General features: G+C 46.2%; 1 protein-coding gene across 2 annotated transcripts in view; it reads right to left on the bottom strand.

The window, feature by feature from the left end:
* The window catches only part of HPCAL1 (hippocalcin like 1), a 66,118-nt gene extending 39,839 nt beyond the window's left edge, over nt 1–26,279 (bottom strand). Inside the window, exons 1-2 of one of the 2 annotated variants that reach the window (XM_074820055.1) lie at nt 26,026–26,279; nt 9,841–9,887 (exon numbers count right to left, since the gene is read on the bottom strand). The gene's annotated coding sequence lies outside the window, so the exon portion shown is untranslated. Of the gene's footprint in view, nt 1–9,840; nt 9,888–25,328; nt 25,496–26,025 lie in introns of those variants that run through there. The other variant, XM_074820056.1, reaches the window with a different exon arrangement.
* Nucleotides 26,280–26,770: the final 491 nt, after the last annotated feature.

The following is a 26,770-nucleotide window of genomic DNA, read 5'->3' as shown; positions in this document are numbered from 1 at the left end:
ACAGCTCTCCTCTTCCACAAAGAACTGTCCACAGAAAACACTTTTATGGTTACAACAGACTACGGAAGCAAAGTAGAAAAGTGGTGGAAAGAAGCAGTATGTTATCCAGGTCTCATAGGACAGCCAAAATCTGCAGAGAGCTGGGACTGCAAATGATGTTCAGAAGGGAACTCCTCAGGTTGTAAAAGCTGCCCTCCAGGTCCCTGACACAGCAGGAGACCTCCAGACCTCCAGCCCATCCTTCCCAAACTCTGCTTAGACTTGCAGGGCTCCTAGAAAAGCTAGAGACCATTACAGCATCCAACTTTAAACTGTCATCTCATGATATGGAGGGCTTCAAAGTAAAATATGACTGCTCTCAATGGATTTCACATACATTTGTAATGAAACTGTTTGCTTTAAAAAAAAAAAAAATTTAAAAAAAATTAAAATCGGTCTGGAGTTACTCAGAAAGCAAGGTCAGCCCCAGGCTGAAACTGAGCTTATAGTGAGATAAATGGGCTGAGCTGTGTATGGTATGAAGAGAGATTACACAAAATAACCAAATTCTGCTGTTTGGCATCCTTTCACAGTCTGGGTTATTCTGTCCTCTCCTCTATTCCTTGTAATGAAAGGGGGGAGAAAAGAGAAGTGAAGAAGAAAGATGATGATTTCTGATCAAGCTGAAGAATGAGGGGGACAGGGAGACAGAGCCAAAGCAAGCTATTTTCAGGAAGAAACCAAGCCTGGGCAGGGGAAAAGTAAAAGTTAAAAAGATGTGAAAGTAGGCAGCTGAGAATGGGTTGGTCTTCTGCAACCACCAAACCCTCCTGAAATGCCTCTTCATAGGAAACTGGCCAATGCATTTCAGATCATGGCTAGCCCTTGTCCATCAGAACCTCTCTGGCACAAAGGAAAAGGCAATACCTGCATCTTTACATCTCCAGCTTTAGGCTGGGAATGATGGCTTCAAAGGAGACAAGGCAACATGCAGCTTTATTGTGGATCATTTTAAATAAGGAGGAGTTGGAACAGGTTTTGATGGAGATATTTGGATAAAATTCTGTACAAAAGACATTGTACAAAAGACAGTTTAACCCTACTGGGTTAAACACAGCCAAGTTTAGATTGAGAAAAGTGACCGCCTACTTGCTTGGAAACCCATCTAGGAACAGATGTGAATCCTTGGTATTGCAGGTGGCTTAATTCAGGGGAATAATAGTGAACGAATTATCTGGAAACATTGCCGTTCATTATTTTCTAACATCTCCAGCTTAAAACCTAGCAAACACTTAGCAGCCTGACCTTTGGGATGAATGTAAAAGCAGTGCTACAGCACCAAAACAAAATATTTTCCTGTTTTTTTAAGTCAATAGGACCTGTATTATTTGAAGAATGGTAGCCTAAGGGAATCTGTTTCGCTGCAAAACTGTTTAGGCAGCTGCCATCAGTTTAAAAGCCCGTTGTTGTTTAATGACTGCAGTTTCACATTCTCTCAATGCCATGTATCATAACTGTCATCCCTAAACCTTAGATTTATGAAAGCATCCAGCAGCATCATTGCACTCAGGGGTCTGCTGACATTCCCGTTATTAAACCACTTCTTGCAGGTTTTGACTTGCATTTAGACATAACAAGCCCTGGATTCTGCATGGATGATGTCAGAGGTGGATGCTGCTCTGGGACTCCAAGGCAGAGCCATCGCCACCGTGACCAGGGCATCTTGCAGAGCATGGAAGGCTGAAGGGAGAAGGATGCTTAAGATACAATGAGAAATAAAATCAAACTTTTACATTTGTTTAGCTAGAAATAGAACAAATCCCTTGTCATCATGGGAAGGGTTTGGGAGGGATTGAGAGCATGGTAAGGCCCATTCTCCTACTAAGTCACACTTTATCCAGGGCACAGAGAAAGCATGTGGCTGGAGGGGAACACAACCACAGAGCTGGCAGACACCTGGAAACAACCAAAGAACCAGACAGCCTGCAAAACCAAACCCCTTTCATTACAGACACCACCTACGATCTTTAAAAGCACCCTGATTCAAGAGGACAGCCTGAAGTAATTTCCCAGGTACTCTACAAAATTCAACATTTAGTACCTTCCTGCTTTGAAATGTCTTTTGCACCTGCTATCTTCTATCAATCCTCCATTCAGTTGCTATTTTGCAGGTAAATTCATCTCCTACTATCTTTATAGTGGTGAAGAGGGACCATTCAATCCTCTTACCTGACTAAGTGAGCCACAGAGTCTGTCACATACATTTGGTCAAACTGAAAACAAAAAGCCCAACCAAAACCAAAGGAAAACAAAAGGAAAAAGCTCTTTTCCTCAGATTCAAAACACTTAGAAAGCATATGCAAACCGAGGGAAAGTACTCCTAGTATATTCTGAAACCAATCTGCTCAAAGTTTTGAATCCTGAAGTTTCTATTTTCATACACTTATATTAACATATCTATAGTGCTCCTTGTTACAGCATTAAAATATTTCATCATACTTCAGACAGTAGGTATTTTAACCTAGAAAAAGACTTAAAAACAAGCTGCCTTAGTGATTCAGTATAAATTATCAGAACTAGATAATTAACTACGACATACAGGTAGTAACAGTACATAAACAATGGAACATAATATGCACCCTTAAGGATACATTCCTTAATACTGACATGACATGAAATTTTTTGATGGTAAATCCCTAAAATGACATTTCCTCCCTAAATTACAAAAATTAATATTTTTCCTAAATGATTTTTGTCCTAGCATTTCACTGAAATTCAGTGAAAACCAAATTTATTTTTTTTTTTGTGGAATGAAAAACTCTGTAGATGAATCCACTTCACGTTTACTGTAGCAAATTCACTACATTTTGTGACCACACTCCATTTGCTGATGACATCAAAATTGAGACAATTAATTCTCAGGGTTCAGGGTGTAAGACACCTAGCAAAGAAAACCTCCCCCACCCCTCCTGCACCACAGCAGGAACAGAGATACCAGCTGGGATCTACAACCCCGTCCTCTGCACTTGAATAGAAGAGAGTAGTTCAGTTGGAAGGGACCTACAACGATCATCTAGTCTGGGATGAAGCATCAGGATCTGCAGTGGACAACAACAGTATCCAGACAAGGGTGTGATGGCCACATCTGCTTCCCCTGGCGATGCAGGGCAGCTCTCTGGAAGGGAGCAAGTGAGGTTTCGATTGCAAAGAGACAAGATCTTCTGGTAACCTCAGGGCAGTATTTATAAATACCAAATGCTTAGGGAGAAGAAAATAAAACTGTCTAGCTTAGCTCTGACCCTCTTTGCTCACACAAAAACTAGCTTGCACCCCCAAACCCACTGATGCTCTACTGGAACATCACCAGAATGCCACACAGGAGGGCGATGTCTGGACATGACAGCAGATGTAGATGCAACACTTGGTGGTGTTGGGGAAAAACCCCCACCCCCACCCCCGCAAAAAGCCCCAAATCAAGCTCTTTAAACAAAACCATTAACAAAGCAATGGAGCCTAAGCTCCTGGCTGCAGCAAAATGCTCAGACCTGTAAATCTGTGAGTGGTTAACTTGTTAAATAGTTAACTTTGCTACCAAAACACTTAAATACAGCTAAAATACACACTAAGCATAAAAAGGGGTACAATAAATGAGAGGTGGTTTTTTTTTAAAAAGACAAAACACATTAGATAGGTCAAAACCCTCAAAATAGGATGGGGTTTTCAGCCTTCACTTCAAAAAACCTTTTGATTAACATTCAGAAATTTTACTCTGACTTCAAGCCTGGCTATTCTCAAACCCAGCATGCATCCCACATCAAAATTATTCACATATTCTATTATGGAAAAATTTACAGTTTATGTTCCTCTACCCTAAATGGCGTAACGGAGATCAGACTTCACCAGCTGATTTCCATACGTAACTCAACAGCTTGTGGTCAGCAGGGAACAGGACTGAAAGTCTTTGCAAGACACCAACCGCAGTGCTGCACTCGCAAGCCTACAGCATCTTCTCATCCCTTCAATGGACATGCTGTGCTCCACGCCAAACTGTGGAGCATCCAGCCACTACCACTGGCTTTTTTCTGTGTAAGGTACAAGTCAAGTAGTTACTGAAAGTTATTCTGCATTCCCGGTAATTAAGGAGAAAGCTGTAGAAATTCCCATCGTTACGTATCTACTTCGTTTCAAATGAAGGCTTGACGGGGATGGAAATGTTCATTCACACTTTTTAGTGGGTTGAGGCCCCATGTGTCTCTCTGAGTGTTCATACATGCACAGCTGGGGACCACACTTGAGACAGCCGTGGCTGCTCATGGTAGCGTTCCCACCAGAATCCTGATGTCTTTGGGTGCCACGAGCTGATTAGAGCAACTAAGCTGCTCGCCAGCCAGGCCACCCCGGAGGAGCCCAGGAGGATGCCCACATTGAGCTGCTCCATCACCACTCCTCCTGTCGACCATTGCCTCTCCTTCCAAATGCCGATGAAGGCCAGAAAGATGACCAGAAACTCCCCCAAAGAAACAGTGCTGCACCCCTGCTCTGGAGCAGCCCCCCATCCCAACAAATCCTGAAGGTGGGAAGTTTAGGAGTGGGCGATGTCCTTCCTACTGTGTTCCCCAGAAAGGGGGCTGCATCCAAACTGCTTTTGGGAAATGATCTCTGCCCCACTGTAACTCTTCTAGACAATTCCTAAAGCACCAAAGCAATGTTGTGAAGCCATTTTTGCACCCACAGCTAAAACCAAACCACACTGACTTTTAGTGGTAACTCCTCTGAGGAATCTGATTTTGATCAACTTCATATTTGTCCCAATTGAGGAAAATCACACCCCACTTCTCATTGCATTCCCTGTCCAAGAAAAGTCATGTTTTTTTATCTTCCCCCTCTGGAAACGCAACGGTTGACAGTCCGTCCAACCTGTGGGGATCCAGCCGGACAGACATGCTGTCCATAGATATCTGACTGCACCCCTCAACCAACCTCAAGCCTAGGGTGTACGTTTATTTTTGCTTTATCAGGGCACCAAGCTGCTGCAGGGTGATAAGGAGGAAAGGGAGGGAGAAAAGTATCCACACCAAATTACCGCAGATTTTTTAATTAAGAGGGGTGGGACCAGATATAAAAGTCAGTGAGGTGGAAGGACACGAGTGACGGTATGATGTCCACGGGAGGTTTCATTTGCTTAAATTAGACAACTCCACAAGGGCTCACATGGATGAAACTCACTGCGCTCCCTCGGTGGCTGCCCAAATAACTCTACCGAGCATTCCCAAACCCGCTACCCTCTTACATCAAAGCCCTCCACTTACACCAAAGCTTCTCCCAGCAAGTACCAAGTCCCTGACCATAAGCCAAGTCACCCTCTTATTTTATTCCAAGCCTAGCCAACATGATGGAGGTCACATGAAAATAATTTAACGACTCACTGTAGAGGAAAGGGGGGGGAAAGGTGTCGAACTCATGACTAATCTTTGAAGCTCTTGCTATGGACAGGATTTGTACAGCCATGCTGATTTTTTATAAAAATAGTAAATCGTATTACCCCCATGCTGCAAGACCAAAGATTCACAATGATACCTTAATACAGCTTAAATAAAAATAGCACTACCTGAGTCAATCTGAGCATGATAATGCTTTGTAATCCCACACTATTAGAGGATGAACAGTTGTATAGCAGTGAATCAACACAAGATACTTGCATTATACATTCATGCTATATAGCAACATCTATACAAAATGTAGAAGGCAGGTGGTGTTTGTAGGATGCACAGTACATGATGAGGAAAACCAGCGCTATTATAGAATAAACCAAACCTGGTACCCCACTATCTTCCAGATTGGCAATCTTGGCTAATAACTTTTCAAAGAAAAGCCTGTTTTTAAATTTTCTCTATCACAGTAAAGAATTAATGAAAAAGTTTGAATTTTGTAAGTTTTTGAAAAGTGGGCGATCCTCAAGCCTGTGTGCACCCAGGCAGAAGATTCATTCATAAAAATAAACACGGATGAACAGCAGTGTTGTACGTTCATTCGGGTTTTTTCCTTAATATCCTTGAATGAGCAAACAGCATATATGGAAAGCAAATGTGAAATACAACACAGAAAAGCCTCAACAGTGAAAATACTAATAAAACCTATTTATAATAAAAATCTAGAAGACAAATACTCAAATAGCTATTTTTAAACGTGGTAAGGAGGAAAAATACAAGCTTTGATTAGTGACACATGAAACCATAATGAATTCTTCTTAATTACCTTGTTACATAAGCCACTCACACAAGGTATTTCATTTGCCATTGTGCTCCCCATTTATTCTTTTTTAAGACACATTTTCCAATTAATTGCACTTTTCTTCCCCCGCTGCGGTACGTATGGCAGACATCTAGCCCTCGCAGCTTCCTCCAGAGGGTTTCAGCAGACTGTGGGGAAAGGCAACAGGAAAAGGCAACAACACTGAAAGGTCTCCCTTTCCCCAACAGGATGTGAATCCTCAAGCCAGGGGGTTTCCTAAGGCTGTAGCACAGAGGATGCCCAAGGAAAGGGGAAAACAGCTTCAAATTCCCCCTTGTCTTGCCTGCTCCCTCCTCTTCCTCCTCTTCTGCCCCAGTGCTTAGCCCAGTTCTGCTGCTGGTTTTTCCTCCCCACAGAGCCCAGATGCTCACAGGGAGGGTGACACCATGGGACCCTGGATATGGGGACATGGGTGGGCTGTGGGGAAGCCAGGGAGATACTGGCAGGGACAGTAGAATAGGAGCTGTGCCAGAAGGCACTGGGACTCAGGAATGAGGACATCCTGGTGAGGGGGAACGTCCTAGTGATGGAGAAGGTCCCAGAGCCAGGCCATGGGGAAGATGTCCACAGTCCCACTCGACGCACAGGAGTATTTCCAAAAATGCCCCAGCACCAATGACAAGTTGGTGATTTCCACACCAAGCCACAGGTGGTCCTGAGGTATCTCCAGACGCCTAACCCTTCAGTACTCCATGTGACCTCCCATTCAAGTGGGCCCACCTTCCATCGAAAACAGGCTGCGTTTCAGCTCTGCTTTCAGTTTAAAAATAAATGTATCTCAAAACCAGTTTGGTAGGACAGATCTGTCAGTCTTTGGCTGCAAAAAGTTTCACTTCAAAATTCAAGTTCTAGATGTTGCATTGATGCATATCAGCTCTGGACCAGAGAAGTGAGGAGCCCTATTTCAGCCACAGAGCCCCATATCCATGCAAGCAACAGGCAGTTTCTGCTGTTGTTCATGCCATTTTACGACCCATCCTCTGCCTTCCCTGGCCACAGGTTGCAGCCACTCACATGCTTCTCCAAAACAGCACAGAGGCTACAGCAATGCCACCGTTGCGGCCCCACTGCATCACACCTGGGACCAGGATGGCCCTCATGCCCACATCACATCTCCAACCTCCCAGCATAACCACCCCAGCAGCACCGCAAAAGATGCCAAGGCACGAGAGACCCCCAGCACTGTCACTGATTTGGCCACCATGCCCAGGGCAGCCCCAACACAGGTGAGTCTCCCACTGTGTGTCCGGCTCCCCAGACTCCGCTGCTCAGAGCTGCTTATGTGCTTACAGGCAGAAACACAGGTAAGCAGCTTGCTCTGTCAGGGCCTCCGGTACCCCGTCAGGAGAGCACCCAAGTGCCTGTTGCCCCCTTTCCCAGCCAACACCCTCACCTCCAGATGTGCTCAGCTAGGGTAAAATTCAAGCTACTTGCAGGTACTTTCATATATATTTTGTTTTCATGATGCTATACTTTTCTCTGAAGCCACCCATGTGTCACTAGCCACACTAAATTTTGGAAAATGTCCAGCTGGCTCAACACTGGTCTGCCTTCAAGTCTGCCTCTCACTGTATGTTAAATACAAACTGACACAGCCAGACCACCATGCGGCTCCATACAGAAACTGTTACACTTTGGAGATACCTCTTCATACTGGTATGGATCATCTATTGCAATGAAGGACACACCTGAATTTGAAAAGGCGAGGAGGAGTATAAACACCCAACAGCTCTAAACTCTGCAAAAGTACACAAAAGACCACAGGACCTTCATGACCTTCGTGCTTTTAAAAGCACTACCCAAAGGGACTACCCAGGAGAAAGAAGCATTAACAGTCTGGAGTATTAACAAGTTGTTTCAGGTAACACCTGAATAGGTTATAAGCAAAAAAACCAACAAGAAAAGAAAATCCAATTGTAAGTACAATTTAAACTTACAGTTTAAAATTGTCTGGCCTTTACATACGTGGTATTACAGTCACCAACCCCATGCTCCTCTCTGCCCTCAAGAAAAGGGAGCTTGATTCATCTTTCAACATCTCGAAAAGATCAACTGATGATTCAGGTCCCAATATAGCAATTATCAGTACAAACAGCATGCAGGTTTATAATACAGATCCAGTCGTAGTTGTGGGGCTGAGGGAGAGGAAGGGTTCATAAGCTATTACTCACAAGAGCACTTTGGCAAAAGGCACACAGGATGCATAATGCAGCCTCATAGGACTCATGGTTTACGGACATAAGCCTCAGTCAGAAGAACCATCTGGGGTTAAATTAGCTCCCCTTATACAGAAAACATGGATAATAAAGTTTATTAGGTAGGAGATGTTTTCATCGATGAAAGAAGTAATTGGTGATAAATACATTTAACGGGTATTAAATAAGACCCTTATATAAATGTTAAATAAGCATTTTCTGGCCAAAATGAACACATTTAAGGTGGACACAAGCACAGTACAACACACCAAACCCCAGAATCCTCCCCTGCCCCAACAAGAAACAAGTGCAGACGGCTATATTTTACATGTACAGACACTTCAAATCAACCTGGGATCATCTGTAAGAAAAGGCACCTCATCTATGGAAAATGTATTGATTTGGAAGATGGAGAAGTCCATTAGAGGTTTGGGACATTCAACTGTAGTTCATTAGTCAGTCTGAACACACAAGAGCTCTAATAGCTTGTATCCTGTGCACTAGGGAAATGCAACTAAAGGATAAACTTCCTGAGCAATTAATGGGTAATGATATAATTTGGTTAATCTCATTAGAAAGAAATCTAGAATTGAAAGAGGAAACAGGGTACACATTTCTCCAGAAACAACGAAAACAAACAGCAAAGGGTGCTACAGAGCAGAGTCCCGGCTGGCATTTGCCAGAAGAGATCGGCTCCACCAGAGAAAAAGAAACTGGACTGATTTACATCATTGTAAGAGGTGGCTCTCCGGCTGCATCCCACAGCATTGGCATTTCTTAGCAATCTCACTCTCTTGCTGCTCTTTACCAATTTAACGTTTTGCTTACTTACAAATAAGGACCCAGTGAAGTGCATAAAAATTAAATATATGGGAGTCTTGGGTGCAGACAGGACAAAATCAGGACATATGGCAGAGATTAGCACAAGTTATGCAGCTTGTTTAACCCTCTGGAAGTTGCATTCCTTTAGATTAACACAGTTAGACAGAAGCAAAAGGAAAACCTAATGTTGCTCTCTGACACTGAAAACACTTGGTCCCACTGGACAGCATAGGCTTTTGGTAAAAAATGCAGTGTAATACACTTTTCCCTGAAGTCAAATATTTTTAAAAACAAAACATTTCTTTCACTAATCAAGTCTCAGGAAATTCATTTTGGTGCAAAGGTAAAGCTTAACATTTTGATGCCAAACCCCTACTCAAAGATTAGGCCTGTCAGCTTTAAAATTTAAGTGTACCACAAGCTCAAGCAAATGCAAACTTCTGCACCAAATGCAGAACAAAACCCAGCACTTGTATTTTCTATTACTAATTTAATTTTTCTGCTACTGACTTAAAGAGTGCCTTGAAAGGAACAGGCTCTGGAAAGTACTCACCACCTATCTTGGAACCTCTTCAGAGAAAGTCCACGGGGCTCGATTGCCTGGAGGAGAAGACACAAATCAAACATGCTTTACATTACAGCTTTCTTCTAAGTGACAACCTTCCCACTTTTTGGCCTCCCCTGTAAAAACCAATTTTCCCAGCTGAAAAAGAAATCAGAAGTAGTCTAAACATGCAAAAACTCTGCTCCAGTTCTTACCGTACACTGAGAAACAACTTTGTTACCTACATTTGCATTTTATTATTTGTCTTGAAATAGAAAAGAGCTCCCATGTTGAAAAATGCTTGTCTCAAATTCAGACAGCAAATTCTTCTGGCTTTCAAAAATCTGCTGAAACCACCCTTCCCACTTTAAATCTTTTTTGCAAAACTCATCTTTCAAAATAAGTATCAAGTTCAGATTCAAAGGTTTGCTTGGCTTATACCTCAAAATATTACCACGCCAAGATCTAAAAACAGGTGAAAAAGAAATAAAATATAACAGAGACAGTTTCAAGTTTTCTGGAGCCATTAAGCATTGCTCTGAAAGGTTAGAAATCACTTCTCTTTCTGTTGAGCATGCTTCTTGAGAAAGCAGAGTATAATAATTTGCATCCCTTTGGCATCTGCCAGCTGTGAATCCTGAGGATTCATCAGCGCTTAAAGAGTCACAGATGAGAGCACCAGGAGCCATCTCACCTGCTCCTGTGATTCCTAATCTCTCAAAGTCTGTAGATTAGAAAATCGAAAACAAGTGACTCGCTCCAATTTCCACTCTCCCACAGAGGTGACCGTGATTTCCCCCACCACTGAGGCCAGGCACAGCTAGGAAGCATTCATCTCCTCTAGACCCACCACACCGAATTCTTTCCTGCCAGACCCTTGTCTGACCCAGTAACCCCATAACTTCTACAACAGGATTTGGGACCTATTACCAGGTGCCTCCAGCCCACCCGCAACACACATTTGGTCTGCCCAACACAAAACCCCAGCCGCTGAGATCCCAGACATTATCAAAGCCCCCCAACAGTCTCCTTCAACATTTCACCATCCCTACAAGTAGGAGTTTCTTCCTTCCATGATACCATTCAAACTCATTACTGCTTGCCCTAACCCCCACAGATGTGGGGCAGAGGTTTCATATTTCTTCCTTCACAGCAGTCTTCCAGTGACTGCAAACCCATTGTGCCAATCCTTCGCCTTCTCTCCAGACCAAACATCCTGCTCCTTCCCATATTTCCTTTTGGGTCCTGTTCTTCAGATCCCCACTAGCCTCTCTCATTTTCTCCACATCTTCCCCCCAGATGCAGGGCTCCACACTAGCTTCAGTACTCTAGAGACGCCAAAGGACCAGGAGACGCAACACAGGGCACAGCAAGTCCATCCTCCTGTTTACAGAAGACTGCCTCCTGCTGCTGGGGCAGGATGATGCTAGAAAAGCGGTGTGTGATTTACCACATTTTCCAGCGGAGCCCCTCCAACCACCCATGGGTAATCTGTACACCTAACTCATTCACCAACAATAACTGCAAGCCCATCTTAATGCCTTCAGGTGTGAATGATGGACTCTCCAAGATAATTTTCTCGTTTTGTCCAAAACTATTTGAAAATCTAATCCCAGGTGCTTGTAACCTCCACTAGTTTGGTGCTACCTGTTGAGCCTGAACCAGTATCTTATCAAATGCATCAACTACAATAACCCAAGCCACTGGGTCCACCTCTGGAAATCCCCACCCATTACTTCTTCTGAGCTTGATGACATACTGGAGCCAAGCCTGGAGCACGGTTAGCACACCTACACTGCATCATCTATAAGTCAAAAGGTTCACCCAAATTTCTTTTCCCTAGCTTCCTTCTGAGAATATCAAAACAGTGCCAAAAAACTAACTAGGATTGAAGTACATCATCTCATCTGCTCTCCTTCTATCCACAAGACCTGTTACCCTGTTGTAGAAGGAAATTAGGATGTCTGACATGATTTGTTCCAGACTAATCCATCCTGACTGTTGCTCATAGAGCACCCAGAAGATGCCTAGGTGGGAAATAATTTATTAACTTCCAGAAAAATACTGTAAGAAAAGTCAGACTGACTGTACTGCAATTCCATCTCCTCCTTTTTAAAAAATTTAGCACTATATTTTTTGCTTTTTCATGTTATGGAAACCTCACAAATTCTCCACAGGTTTTCAGAAATAATCACCCAGAAGAAACTGAAAAGAACCAAAGTCAAGCAGTCAGATGAAATCCAGCTCCTTCTACAAATCATGAGAGTGAGACAAGTGTCACGGAGGTGAGGTCAAGGCATCCCACCCTGCCGTGGGGTCACCAGCCACCCCCTGCAGGTGTCCTCTCCCCTGATCACTGGTGGTGCTGGTTCACTGGCTTTTACTGAAGACCAACCCTGCCACATGCATCCTCCCAATATCTGGGGGGTCGTTTTAAACAAACCCTTTCCTAAGGCCGAGAGAACCTGGAAGAAAAGGGCTTTTCTCTTTTTGTTTTATGTGAGTGATCCCTAAATGGTTCTTTCCCTGGTTTACCCTGGTATCTTCCCTTGTAATCAGTGCAGATGTTAACTACACCAGTCTTCTGCTCACAGGAAGGAAGATTCAAGACTCCATGAAATTTTCTATTACTCTTGAGATCCTCTGGCAGGTGCTCACAAATGGTGCAACCTGGCAGCAATACAAGCATTTAAACAACTCATTTTAGTGTCAACATCTTTTTAGGAAGAGAACCTAGTATCCTCATTTCATACAGGGACGGATGTTATCTCTCCAAACTGCCAACCCAATGAAGCCCAATGGAAAGGCAAGGTAAGGATTGAACCCAGTCAATGGCAAAATAGGAGATACAACCCAGAAGTTCTGATTTCTCTTCTGTGTTGCTGATACAAAATTGTTGTGCCTTCCCCATTCAACAAACTTTACAGAATAGTGTAAGATTATTTGGCCATATTTATACGTTCAAAATAAATGGCATTTCCTAGTCCTCGGCTAGATTCTGGCATCCCAAAAGACTTTTGGAAAGAAAATGGCTAAATTCTTATAATCATACAAAATCTTTGCTCCAAACCGATGGAGTAGAGGGTAACCAGACAGCACATGTTAATCTCTATGTTAACAGCACATGAAACATTTAAATCCACTGCCAATTAAAAGTAAGGTATAATTGAATTAGCAGAAGCAACTTATGACAAACTCAATTACAAAGCAGAATTAAAGGAAGAGATGTCAGTAACTTTTGAGGCTGGGCAGGAAGAGGTGAGTGCATCAATCTACTATTTTCAGAGCTGCTAGCAAAAAGCTTAAGGAGGAGACTGCTCCAAAGAATCATTTGTAAAGATCCTCCTTATAAACAGAGCTTCATCAACGGACCAGAGAAACCAAGGTGACAAATGACTTTTTCGAGACCATGCTTTGACCTATGTGGCAGGGGTAAAACTCTGTTCCAATGGTCATGCATCACCCACCCCTGCCTCCCCCACAGGCACTGCAGCTCTGCCACATCCTGCAGTGTCCTCGGACCTGCCTTAGCTTGCACCAAAACCGTTGTAGACACCTTTATTTTTCTTTTGTCCTGTTTTCCAAAGTGATTTTAACCCCATTCCTTTGCTTCGAGTCATAGAAATTAATATATTAAGCAAATTTCTTTCTACATGATGAAGAAGGCTCAAGTGTTTTGGGCACTTTTCTTCCTTTAATAGCCACTATTTTATCCTGCCCTGTTCTAGCCTCCATTTGTTCCCCTTTGGTTGACACTATCCTTCATCAGTCTCGATGCTGATTACCAATATGGCCCTCCCACACCTCCAAGGTTCAGCTTTCATAACTGCATTAAGACAAATCAATACTGTTATTAATGTTGCTGTGTTTGTGTATGGTGTGACTTGCCTGCAAACATCACATGCAGCAGTGGAGATAAAGCCCAGCACTACACAGAAGTCTCTGCTCTCCCTTATTTGCAATTTCTTTTACAACTAGACTCTGCTATTTTATAAAAATTTGGGGTTTTTTTTTCATTTTTTCTTGCAAATGCAAACTGGTGAGGGCTTGTAGGACATACAATTTTCCAGTCCCCTCTACATGCGGGTAAGAAATAGTCCATGGACAGCCAAGCAACTAACAGTCCTGTCACTTGCTATGCAATTGGGCTAGATATTGTTGTAGGTCCCTTCCAACTAAACTATTCTATTCGATTCGATTCCAATTTTCCTCCAGTCCGCTCCAGGCAGCCAGCTCATCACCCACCACTGCACCTCACCTTTGGCTACTGCACTTCTACACATGCTTGTGGACGCATCCAGACTGCACGTGTGCCAGCTGACAAACTGCTCTGGAGTGTGTCCACCCACCCCTTCCTCCATAGCACAGTCTCTTCCCACTCACGTCTTGCCCCCTTCCTCCTCCTCGCCTTTCACACCAGGTCTATGAGCCACCACGCTCGGAGTCCACCCAGCAGCTCTGAGAGGTCCAACCTCAACATATAATTCAACCCACAGTACAAGGAAACTCCCAGAGGACTCTAACCTCCAGGTTTGTTTTCTTTAAGGCCCCTACATACCAGAAGTTCACCCTGTCCATCAAAGGACTGTCACTACCCAAGCTCACTTTCAACCTGCCTAAGTCCCAGGGATCACTTACACCGCACGGTGTGGTACAGAGCCCAGACAGCACCGCAGCCCAGCGCAGGCTCACTTCCCTCGGCTCCCAGGCAGGTCACCTGCCCAAACCAGGACACTAGCCCATACTGAGCTCCAGAGTGCTACAACTAGAGATTTAGATGATGGCTAATGTAAAAGCTAATTCAAGTGTTCTTCTCAATACCCTGCTATAGTCACCTGCAGATACACCTCAGGCTGTGTGTCCCCTGAGGGGCTGGTACTGCTGAGAGAGATTTCTGTTGTGCCAACACAATAAACTGCTGCCCCTCCTTTCTCTGCCTTCAATACTGTAGCAGCACCTCTCTCATTACCGTTTCACCTAAGCAACGTGCTTGCAACACCCCCAGAAATGTATTATAATCAAACCACTGCAATGGGAAACCTATGTACAGGGACCCTACAGCCTCCCCAGGAATATCTCAGGAAGCATATGGTTAAGTCGGAGATTGAATGTAGCTCCCTCCAGCCACAGGCCATCAGCCAGACCGCAAGTGCCTCAGCTCCGGTAGCAGAGAGGAGATACGTCCTATACCTGCTTCCAGCTATCACCACAATCATAGCAACAGTGAATCTCATCTTGAACGCATCAAACTGGATATATGGAGCGAGATGGTCACACAGCCCAAAAACTCTCTATGAAAGCTCCCAGCAGTCGCCATAGTGAAGCACCACTTCTCACAGGGAAGACTGTAACCAGGCAGCTTCCAGAGCATGAAGGAAATACCAAGCACCAACAGTATCAGGAAACAGCAACAAGGAGTTCAAAAGATTCCTCCGAGGCCATGCTTGCTTATTTGGAGCACCTCCTGCACCTACTGACTGAACAGACTACAGGCTCCCAGGCTACTTTCACTTCTGATGCTGTAAAGCAGTTTGCATTTTCAGAAGGTGTCCAACTCCTGCCAGCTCTCTGCCTTCAGCCTTTCTCTCTCTGCAGTTTATTTGGACAACTTCCCAACACAAATTTTTGCAACCTGAAGCCTGTTGCAGAATCACTGGTACCTACACCTGCTCACGAAGCCACCCTGACACTGCTGGATGAATTTAACCTGTAACAGTGAGGTGAAATGCAAAGCCAGGTCCACCTCTCAGCAGAGAAGACAGAACAAAGAATGGTGGATATTGTACCATTAAAAACCAAAAAACCCCGAAAAAACAGGGAGACCGGGGCTGCTGGGTGTTGCGGGGATGGTCGTATAATCTCTGCCCTGGCAGAAGGTTGTTTTACTTCGGTTTTCCTTTGGCACTCAGGTCTCTAAGGTAAGTCAGCAAGTCCTAAGAGCATGACAAGATGTTTACCTGGGTGCTTAAATGTAAACTCCCCCAGTGAGTAAGAGACCTACGTCTCTGTCTAGAGGACTGTGACTTGTGCTCCTACCCAAGCAGGAACATCACACCTTAACTCTATGTCATCAGAGTTGGGCTCACAGGAGTCACAGAAATCCTACCAAATGAACGCATCTATGCCCTCAATTTTTACTGTGGGATTTTAGGAAACACGCCATCCTGTCCCGCACATCTCCAGTGCATGTCTGCTGTGCTGGAGCTCTCTTTACGGCACAGAAACGCTTGGAGTACAATCCAAAAAGCCTGGACCTAAATCAGTAGAAGATTAGGTCTACAGTAACTGTTGTTCCACATCTCCAAAAACCCCACTCTGAGCATCCTTGAAGATTTATTTATTGAATGCAGCTGCAATGTAGTGGTGAAACCATTGACTGAAGAACAGTCTGAAGTGTGCGGTACAAGAATCTTATCTCTGGCTGATGCTATCGTAACACAAACAGTTATCCCTTCCAGATTCAGGGGAACAACAGGGAAAACAACAGAAACTGAAAGAAGCCCATGCAAAGGAGAAATCTGCATGCCAACAAGCCCTATCATGAAATACATCATGGGCTACACTACCACAGATTCATCTTGGTGGAGGCAGATGCAACTCCCCTGGCTTCAGAGGAGCTTTGCTCACTTCAGCCCAAAGCTGCAGACTGCATCTCTGCATTACATAACGGTTTTGGCTCCAGTCCCTCCAGCTAACAGACCCTCTCACAAGTTAGCCAGTAACCCCTGGCCACTGAGGATGACCATGCTGTGATGCCCCACTTCAGAAGGGTGAAGAAGCTGTACGAACATCTCCTCTGCCCAATCCAATGGTTAATTAACATCTGCAGCCCTTAGCACAGTTTTACACAAGGAAAGCTATTTGGCATATTAAACACACCCCAAACTTGGGTTCCCCAAAAGCAACTAAAAGGAAACCACAACAGGGTAAGGAAGCTTTAAAAATTGAAGGATAAGCAATGGCTTTTTCAGAACATCACTAGGGCTAAGTCTAGAAGCCATGCTGATAAGCCAAGCTGGTAAATTGACGTTATCACAGAATTGGTTGCCAAAGCAAGCTGTATAAGCTCACTTACTGCACTGAATTCCCCTAGAAGTTGCATGCATATGAAAGAAGGAAAGGAAGGCATGGAAATTCGAAGACTCTGCCGACTAAATGCATTACATTTTATTTAATCTAATTTAAAGTGTCAGAACAAGATGAATTATTTTCACTTAAATATTTTTCCCTTACTGAATTGCAGGGTTGTTTAGGTAGGTTTTTTTTTTTTTTGCAAAAAGACTACTGACAAATGCCACATACAGCCTGGTCTGACACACAAGCAATCCATCTACAGTTAAAAAGGATACAGGCAGTTGGGGACAGAACAGTGCCAGTTATTTACTCTATTTCCTCTTTAAACTTTTTTCCAATACAATTAACTAAATTATGTCATTACACATTCATTGTCCAGGAAGTTTCTCTCTTCCCTTTTTTAGCCTCCTTTTCAACTGCAGTTCCTTGCTTCACAGGATGCTCTAAACTAAACATTACATTCAAGTTATACAATAAAGATTTGGAAGGGATGGAGTGAATAAGGGAAGGTCATGGGAAGGGAGGTATCTGCTAAAATAAGATTTGCTAAGCAGCTACGCAGGACATAGTGTCAACTGCCTTTTATTAAAGGAGACTGCAAATTTCTATCAGCTAAGATACCAGGTGGAGGGACACAGCAGAACAGTGGTTGAAAGAGTTCAAAAACTTTCCAAGGACTGAATAAAGCCTGAATTTATTCAAAAACCAAATTACAGTGATAAATGCTGTTATGGCACAGCCAAGGTGCCTCATATAATCTTAACTCTCTCTACATATCGAGGCTCTTTTACATTACATAAAACCACACTTCAGCTACAGAATATGCAGTTGCATTTAAATTGAGTTTATCACAAACTAGTGTTCCTGGGCAGATCACTTACTTGTCTAAAAAAATGTACGCATTCTCATCTTTATAATTATAAGGGGAAAACCACCTTGAAAGCAAACCAAAAACTAGATGCACCATTGTCTTAACCTCCAGAGAGCTGGAAAAGCAACATTAAGAGCAAAAATTCCTGCACACATCAATCACGGCTTTAGAGGCTATAAAATATCAACCTCAGATGACAAAGATTTTTCCAGGCTGATGGGTCTTCCCTGCTCTGCCAGGACAGGCTGCTGCTTCCCCACAGAGAGCCCTCCCGCAGTCTGCAGCTTACCTTGGCACGGGCTGTCCTGGCACAACTGGGGGACGCGGAGATGTGGTTCAGCGAGCAGCAGGGCTGTCTGAAACAGCCAGATGAACCCCTCCTCGGGGCCGCAGGGACACTTGGGTGACAGCGCTGGAAGTCCCCTCCTCTTTGTACTTGGTGGGAGCCACGACCTGCATGAAACCAGGCACCTGGAGAGGACTGACGGGTGACCACCTTCAAGTCTACTCTTTGGGATGTCACCGTTGCTACTCTGGTTAGAGATTTTTCTCTCTCCTTCCACTGCTGACTGACATTAAGAAATGGGTTTAAACTCAGGCTGGTAATAAGCAGGAGCCTGGCATCTCACAAATGCTGTCACAGACAGAGGTGGCAGCAGCGGCCAGCCCCAAGGAGCTCAGCCAGCGGCACGGATCTGCCCCAGCGCCCACTCATCCTCCTTGGGTCAGAGTCCGCCCAAACACCAGGCACAAAACAGCGAGTGTGCTCGCAGGGAAAGCAGGAGGCACAACGCTATACCCCTCACAATATTTAAAAGTCACTGACAGTCATCTTTCTGTCTAATAACTGTTTCACCAGGAGGCACACTCATTATAAGCCCCTGAGCAGGCATTAATATTCAATAGTTGGCCCAGCCTTTTGCATGCGTACAGCTCAATAATATTAAAACTTCCCCAAAAATGTTTTTGCAATGCTTTCATGAAATTGAGCAAGCAATGCAGAGTGTTTTTGATAGAAACACACCTCCCCAGCACCAGCCATGGGCACCAATCATCTGAAAACAAAGCTTGGCACCAAGATGCAGTTAACTCAAAATGTTCCAACACAAATTGGACAACACCTGGCTGTGAAGCTCCTGGTGCCCAGAAGACAATGGCTAAGCAAGCTGCTGAGAAAGAAGATCCTTGAATGTGTCCTGCAACAAGCCAGAGGTCTGGAAACAGCCAGCAAGGCCACCTTCACCTCCAAACCACGCCTTCTGAATTACACCCATAAAAATAAGAACTCAGTAAATTCAATTGTTTCTGGTGCTACCAGTTCATAACAGCTTGCCTCACTTAAGGGACAGGACTTCTGGAAAGCTGGAGCACACACCTTGCGAACAGCCTGCCAACAGTCCCCACCGGGCATGCACCAAGAGATCTGAGAGAGGAGAAGTCACAGTCAGTGTGGCTGAGAAGCTCAGATCTGGCAAAACCCACATGCAGTAAGCTATTTTGTCAGAAGAGAGACCCCCTCCTGTCATGGGCACAGCAGTTGCTTCTGTTCTCTGCTCTGGAGGATCCTCGGTACCTCGGCAGGCATCGGTGATGGGATTTTCTCCTGCAAAGACTCCTCTCCTCCTCCTGGCTGGCAGGGAGACGTTACTGGAGTCACAGATTCCTGCTCTTGCAACCACAAGCTGCTTTGGAGGGCTGTTCGCTATCTCAACAGGACAGAACAGACTATTTGCTCCTTTGCAAAGTGACACCAGGGTCAGGAGGCCTTCCATAGGAACAAGCCTGGCTGGGCAAGTCAAGTCTGCAGGTTCAGGGCATCCTTAAGGAGATGGGAGAAGAGAGCTAGAGGATGAATTAAAAATGAAGAGTGGTCGTCCCTCACTTTGCCCATCTCCTGAGAAAAACACAGCTCTTAGTAACTGAGCTTTAGGGCCAGATTTAGGAATGAATGCCATTTTAAGAAGCATGACATGAGCAGAACAGAAAGTTGGGGCTGCAGTCTACGCAGCTCATTCTCATTTGGTTTCAGACCATTACCACAGCTCCAATTACCCTCAGCTGGAATGAAATCCAATTTCCATTAAAAAAAAAAAAAAAAAATCTTCTAATATTCTGCTATGTCTTCTGACACACCTAGAGAGCCCCTGGCTAGCCCACACAGAGCTGCTGCTCCTGGGACAAGCCTGCCGTGGAGGACCGCAGCACCCCCAGGCTCACACTGCTCCCCAGGGGGACAGGCACGCATGCAGTGCGCAAACTCCTGTCCCAACAACCTGAGAAGGGGCCACAGCCATCACTGAGGGCACAGCACCCAGCGAACCGCCCCAGCCGATGAGTTACCAACAGCAAGAGAGCCAACTTAAATTAAAAGGTCTCCCGCAATTGATTTCCACATCAAACCTAAGCCAAGGGAATTGTTTGCTATGGGATTTGGGGGAATTGGGCTCCTTACACCATCCAGGCTTCACTGCACAAAGCCAGGAGAGAGGTTGGACACAGGCACATGCTCGTTCCCATTTAAATGGTTCTGGCTTTCAGAGACTAGCCACAAAAAGGTGACTCAAATACCTGCATTTCCAACCTCAGTTTTATTTTGCCTAAGTGCCTTCTTTAATAACTCTTATACACTGGAGCACCTGTTTTCTGGAAAGCCCCCCAGAATCCCTCTGAAGCAAAGCTGACATACATGAACTCAAGAGCAATAAAACTCAGTCTAGCAAAAATAAAAGTAGTGTCTAATCAGAGAGGGCCTTTTATGCTGAGTTCACTTTCTTCTCCCCTCTCCTCCGTACAGCAACTCCAGCTCTGTTGGTACAAGATCTTTAGGAGGACAGACACCAGGAAGAGGAGACGGAGAGGTGACACAAGACACAGGGGTACTGACCATTGAAGAAGCAACTCAAATCGGAAACTGGGAGAAACAGCAGAAGCCCTGGCTTGTTCACAGGTGGTGCTTTGACCACTCTGTGAGAAGGAGAACAAAAGGCAGCTGCCTGCAATACCAACCAGCCAGGCAGCTCCTGCCAGGCCTGTGCTCCAAGCCCAAGTTTCAAGCTGCTTCAGTTCTGGTGAAGGGGATAGAGGGTTTTCAAGCATCTTCTAACATATTTAACATGTAGCTTCTAGGCCCTTTCCAAAGCACCACAAAGTATGCTTGTTTTCTTTTGAACACACATTTCATAATTAAAGTTGGTGCTAATGTATCCACATTAAAGTCGTGTTTATGCATCCACATCCTCCCTTGTGACTCCCACTCCCCTCCTGCGCAAGCAGCTCTCATCAACCAGCCCTAAATTGTCCTCCAAAGGGAAGTCTGCTTCTCCCCAGATAAGTTTTAAGAAAGACAAAGCAATGTCTTCGGTTACCTGCTAAAAAAAAAAAAAAGCTTCACTAAAGAGAAAAAGGAAAGGATGCCCCACAAATGCTAACTGGCTTTGACGGCGGCTATCTGCAGCATGACCAAAAGCAGTGAGCTCTCTCCCTTCACACCACGGGCAAGCTGCCAAGGACAGAGCATCCTGCGCACAATGCCCTTTACAGAGAAATAAAGAAACCTGAAAAAAAACCCTGCTACCTCCGAGCGAGGACAAGCATCCCTTCTGCACAGACACGCTAGCCTGTGTGGAGCAGAGGTGAATGAGAAGCACGCCCACGCCCTGGCTCCCGGCCCCCCAAAGACATTTCTCTTCCTCCCTCCTCCCCCTGCCGCCACCCCCACCTATTCTAAAATGACTTTGCATGAGCCACGTGCCAACTTTCAAGCATCAGCAAGATCTGTTTCCTTATCCCATGCCCAAGCTATACCATCCATCACACGCTTGTATTTTCAAGAAATTACAAGAACTTGGGGTTTGCACACCAGAAGACACACGTGCATCCTCCCTCTCCCTGGGGCACTTGGCATGAAATGCTTCTTGCATTTCCACTGGTGGGAAGTACGTTCCCAATGCTGGCACGCTGCATGGTTGGGGAATCAAAAACAAACCCCTTTGCCACTCTGACTAGTCCACCGGTTAATTCATTACGATAAACCCATTGTCCAAAACAAAAACATAATTTAATTGCTAAACCAGCTGCCCAAGTTTAGCCATTGCTCTTGGCAAGCGTGGCAGGATCTCAGTACGCCTCATTTTCAGCAAGCATCTCTGTAGGTGCAAGCCATGCCTTCCACCCTAGAAGTCTCCAAATCAAGTGTTTTCCGACCCAAGTGGATATTTAAAGAGACACCATCAGCTCACAACACCCCTCTGAATACATTAAGATTACAACAACTGAAATAGGATGCTACCAAGCATCCTTTTCCCCCTTGTTAAACATGTATTTATCCAGCTGCACCCTCTCCTATTTAGGCAGCCTGATTTCCCTTGAAAAGAGGGCAGAAAAAGAAAATAAGGCTAAAACATATTTGTAGAAGTCACCAAAAAAACTGGCAGAAGGTCTCAAAGGCTGGTGCATGAACTGTATGTAACTATAGCTACATCTACGTTTCATTGCTGGTTTTTTTTCCCCAGCCAGATTTCAAGTAGATTGTGTCACTTGATACAGGCAGTTTGATCATCGGAAAGCATGTGGCGAGCAAGAGTAGAGAAAAGCTGACCAGGCTGTAGCTGGCATCTTTTGCACAGAAAGCTGCCGGCATGGGCTTCCACAGTATCTCAACTGACATAGATCACCAGGGAGAATTCCTTAAACTACTTGCTGCTTTGACTTTAAAAAAAATACACACCCACAGGACAAGAAACACTGAAATAGTCAAAGTACCACTGCCATCTCTTCCATCCTGTTATTCACAGGTCTACATACCTACTGTGCAAATCGTAAGCAGAATTTCTTAATAATAATAAAGGCATATTTCATGCAGTGCAATCCAGAAGAACTACAATATTTCTTCGATTACGAGATGGATCCAGCTTCCCCCCCAGCTCCTGCCTTCTAATTCCAGTGCAATCAGTGCAGGAGAATGCATAATTCATTCCGCAGTCGATCCTATGGGTCTCCCAGTCATTAAGAAACGTTAACACTGAATTTCCAGAAAGGTCACATTTCCAGGAGGTTCAGCTGAAGAATGTTCTCTCTTACCCACTGAAAGACTCAGGGAGGTAAGGTAAGGAGCTTCTTCATGGAGTATGTGCCCCTGTTGTCTAAGTATTCACAATTACCTTGATATTAGAACATGACAATAGGCAGAAGATATTCATCTGGCGAAGTCAAGAAATGCAGAAGTCAATGGGTTAATTAGCAGGTTAGCAAAACATAAGCTTTTATGCAACAAACGGCTGATGAAGTGAAGATAATTGTTTGCATTTGTTATACTTTCAGGATGGTAGAGTATTATTGGAACAATAGAAATTTCAGGCATTGATTTAAAACATTTTCTGCTCATTCAGGCTAAAATCCAACAATTTTGCAAGAGCAAATCCTTCCACAATCCATGGGTAGGATCCCACACAACAAAGTAATACAATCAACATGAGCTAAGATAAATCACTTCTTGCCAAAAGAAATTTAACTTCAGTTTGAGTTAAGCTCCATGAAGATGCTCAAGTTGGACACAAACTATTTTCTAATACAGACAACGAGCAATGAAACTGATCCCACATACAGATGTCACAGGAAGCATCCTAGGAACATGTGGAAAAACAGATTTAAAGAAAAAAAAAAGTCTGTTTTTCTTCTATTCACTGGAAAACATACTGCATTTGTTACTGTCTGACCTAAAAGTCATGCTTGAAGGAAAGACCAGCAGTTCTCTAGAAAAGTGTGAGATCCTCTTCCCATCAGTATCAGCGCATCTTGCATACACAAACAGTGCAACCTCATTCCTTACAGTCTCACATCACTAAAAACAAGAAAAAAAACTCCAACAATATAGAATTTTAATTCACATTGTTCCCTTGGTCTACCAGCATTCTTGTCTCACGTCAAAGTAACCAACACTCATTATTATCTTGCTTGGAAAAAATAAAATCATGTTGCATAAGTATTTTTAATTGCAACCATTTCTAATCACAGATCCCATGCCTTCTTTATTTTTGCCTTTTTGGGGGGCTTTTTTTGGCAGAGTCCTAATCCAAGTTTAATGTTGCTTAGGCTACAATGTAATCTCTATCATGGGCTCCCAACAAGTGGCCCATGTTATTGCCATGCCCATGAGCTGGGGTCACAGAACGAGGCACCACAGTGCCAGCTGCGACACACAGCGAGCAAAGCATCGCCTGCACCTCCACAGCCACAGCCTCCTTCGAGAGCTTAAAAGGTTTGTCTACACTTACACTAGTTCCTGCCGGTGCAAGCATCCAGCTGCAAAAGCAAACCCCACTCCTGCAGCTGGCAGAACTCTTCTCACCATTGCAATTCCCTGAACGGACTAAGCTGTGCCAACAAAAAGCACTTTTTTTGCCAGCATAGCTGACTCCTCAGCAGAGCTGCTGCCAGCGTTGCGACAGCCGCTCCATAGTGGCACACGCTCTTTTTCCCTCCCAGTTTCCTACGCTTCCACTTCTACACAGAGAAACCCTAAATTTAAGGCAAGAAACAAAGGAGAAAACAGGTGTCAGGAAGAGGCGACGCGTGCCCTGCTGCCTGGCCAGCATCTCCCCACCTAACCTAAGGGAAGGTGTGGGGAGACTATCTGCCTTTTTCCCCCGATCCTCACCACACCAAATCAAACATATGCAGTCGTAAGATCCTTTTGCCTGAATCGAAGGGCTCCTGATCCAAGCACCTGAGAGGAGTCGAGGCACGGGGAGCAAGGTGGATACTCAGTCCTGGAGCAGGCAGGGCCCCACACAGGCTTCTCGCTGGTTCTGCTCCCCGGCCACCACAGGAAGCACCCGATGACGCTGGTGGGACCCCACACAGGACAGCGTTATCATGCCGGTGGGCTACCGAAATAGCCCCCTGGTCTTTGCTCCAGTTTCATCTCAGACAAGGAGAGCTTTCAAACCTGTAACCACCACAAATGATTCCTGTTGTGAAAACTGCAGAATATTTTAGGGAGGGAGGAACTGATTCCCACACAGAGAAAATTTGATCTCTCTACCAGATTTTCACTTGTGAATGGGATTACAGGATAACGCCCAGTTCCAGCGCCTGCCTATAAGTATTCCTGTGAAAAAACTCAGGACCGTGTCATGAAGGTATAAATCACCCAACTGTGAGCAGGAGACACAGACCTACTGAACACCCAGCTGTTTTTCTCAGCAAACCCTTCATTCCAGATGGTGCATTACACGACCTTTTCCCAAACCGAGCAGAAACTTATTTGCATGGAAACTTACTCGTAAACACGCTTGCCTTGTTTTATTCCCTGTTTCTTCCGATTCTCGGCACTCTGGCAGCTATCGCGCGCCGCAGCCCTGCGCTCCGGCCGGTCCCCCAGCACCCCGATGCAGACCCTGGCTGGCAGACGCCTTCGCTGCCGCGACCTCCGGGGAGCGGGGTGTCCTCCCGGGTTCAGGGGACCAAGGGTGACCTTGGCCGCAGCCATCCGGCCTCCGGCGCGGCCCCAGACATCTCCCAGGGGAGGAGACTGCCAAAAAAGCCTACTCACCAGAGACAGATGCCAGCATTTTTTAGAGGCCGTTTGGGAAGGTGGCAAATAGGAAGTCCGGATCTGAGGGAGTTGACTCAAAGCGCCCTGCAACATTCACGCGGCGGGAACTTCGCCGGGTAAACCATTAACCACCATAAAGCAGAGCTGCGTAACTCCATCATCATCAGCCGAGACTCACACACACCCCAAACACACACGCGGGCTGCATGTGTATATATGCACACGTATATATATACACACATATACCCGCAGATATACGTACACACACACACACAGAAGGACACACAAATACGCACAGATGTATTTTCCCGAGGGCCGGGGAAAACGCCGGCGCTCCCCAGGGCTCGGGGCGAGGCAGCGCTGCCACCGCAGCCCCGCGCCGGCGGGGCCGGGGGGATCCGCTCCGCGGCCCCCGACGGCAAAGGGGGCGCCGGCCCCGCTCCGCGCCCCGCGCGGGTGTAAGAGATGCGCGGAGCGCCCCGCGCCCGCACCCCAGCCGAGATCTTTCCAACCCTCGCTCCCAAAAAATTTCCCCCCCCAAAAGGCGGAAAGCCCCCTCCGCCCCCCCAGCTCCGCTCTCCTACAGACCCCGAGGCAAGAGCGGGCAGCGCGGGCTCTCCCGCAGCCCCGTCGAAGTTTCCGCGCCGCTCCGCGGGCGGCGGTGAGCGGCAGCGGGGCAGCCCCAGCCCCTTACCCGGCTGGCGGAGCGGGGTCCCGCGGCGGCCTGGGAGCGGCGGCGGCGGCTGCGCGGGGGCGCGGCGGCTTCCTGGGAGCTACAACTCCGCGGCGGCGCCCGGGCGAGCCGCGCGCCTGCGGAGCGGCGGCGAGCGGGGAGGAAAAGAGGAAATGAGCGGGAGGCGCATTGGAGGGAGGGGGAGGAAGGAGCCGTCGCCGAGGGACCGGGGAGAGCGAGGGACGGAGCTCAACTTCCCCGGCGGGGCAGCGGGCGCGCCGGGGGGGGGGGGGCGGAGCGCACCGCGCCGCTGCTCCGCGGCCGCCCCGCGGCGTGCGCAGCGCCGAGCCCCGCGCAGGGGCGGCCCGCCCGCTGCCGGCGCTCCCGCCCAGCCGGGCCACTTGGTATCGCCCTGCCCGCCTCCCCGGGCCGCCGCCGCCGCCGCCGCCGGGCAGGAAGTGCGAGGCCGGCGGGGCAGCGCGGAGAGGAGGCTCCGCAGGGCTGCGCGCCCGCGGGGAGTGCGCCCGCCCCACCGGGGCTCGCCGCCGGCCTCACCGGCAACGCGGGCATGGACATAGGGAGGGGGGGTGGGAAAAACTTTGGATTTTTCGTTGAGGGTTGTTTTTTCTTTCTCCCTTTTTTCTCTCTCCCCCCCCCCCCCCCCGTTTTTTTTCTAACCCCAAAGCAAACAAGGACTCCCATGGCACCGGCTCACGCCAGGCCCTGCGCGCATCTCCAGCGCGGCTGGAGGTGGCAAGTTTTCGGT

Source organism: Strix aluco, chromosome 3 (assembly GCF_031877795.1).
Source record: "Strix aluco isolate bStrAlu1 chromosome 3, bStrAlu1.hap1, whole genome shotgun sequence".
NCBI classification, from domain to species: domain Eukaryota; kingdom Metazoa; phylum Chordata; class Aves; order Strigiformes; family Strigidae; genus Strix; species Strix aluco.
This window is presented reverse-complemented; position numbering and strand designations above follow the sequence as displayed.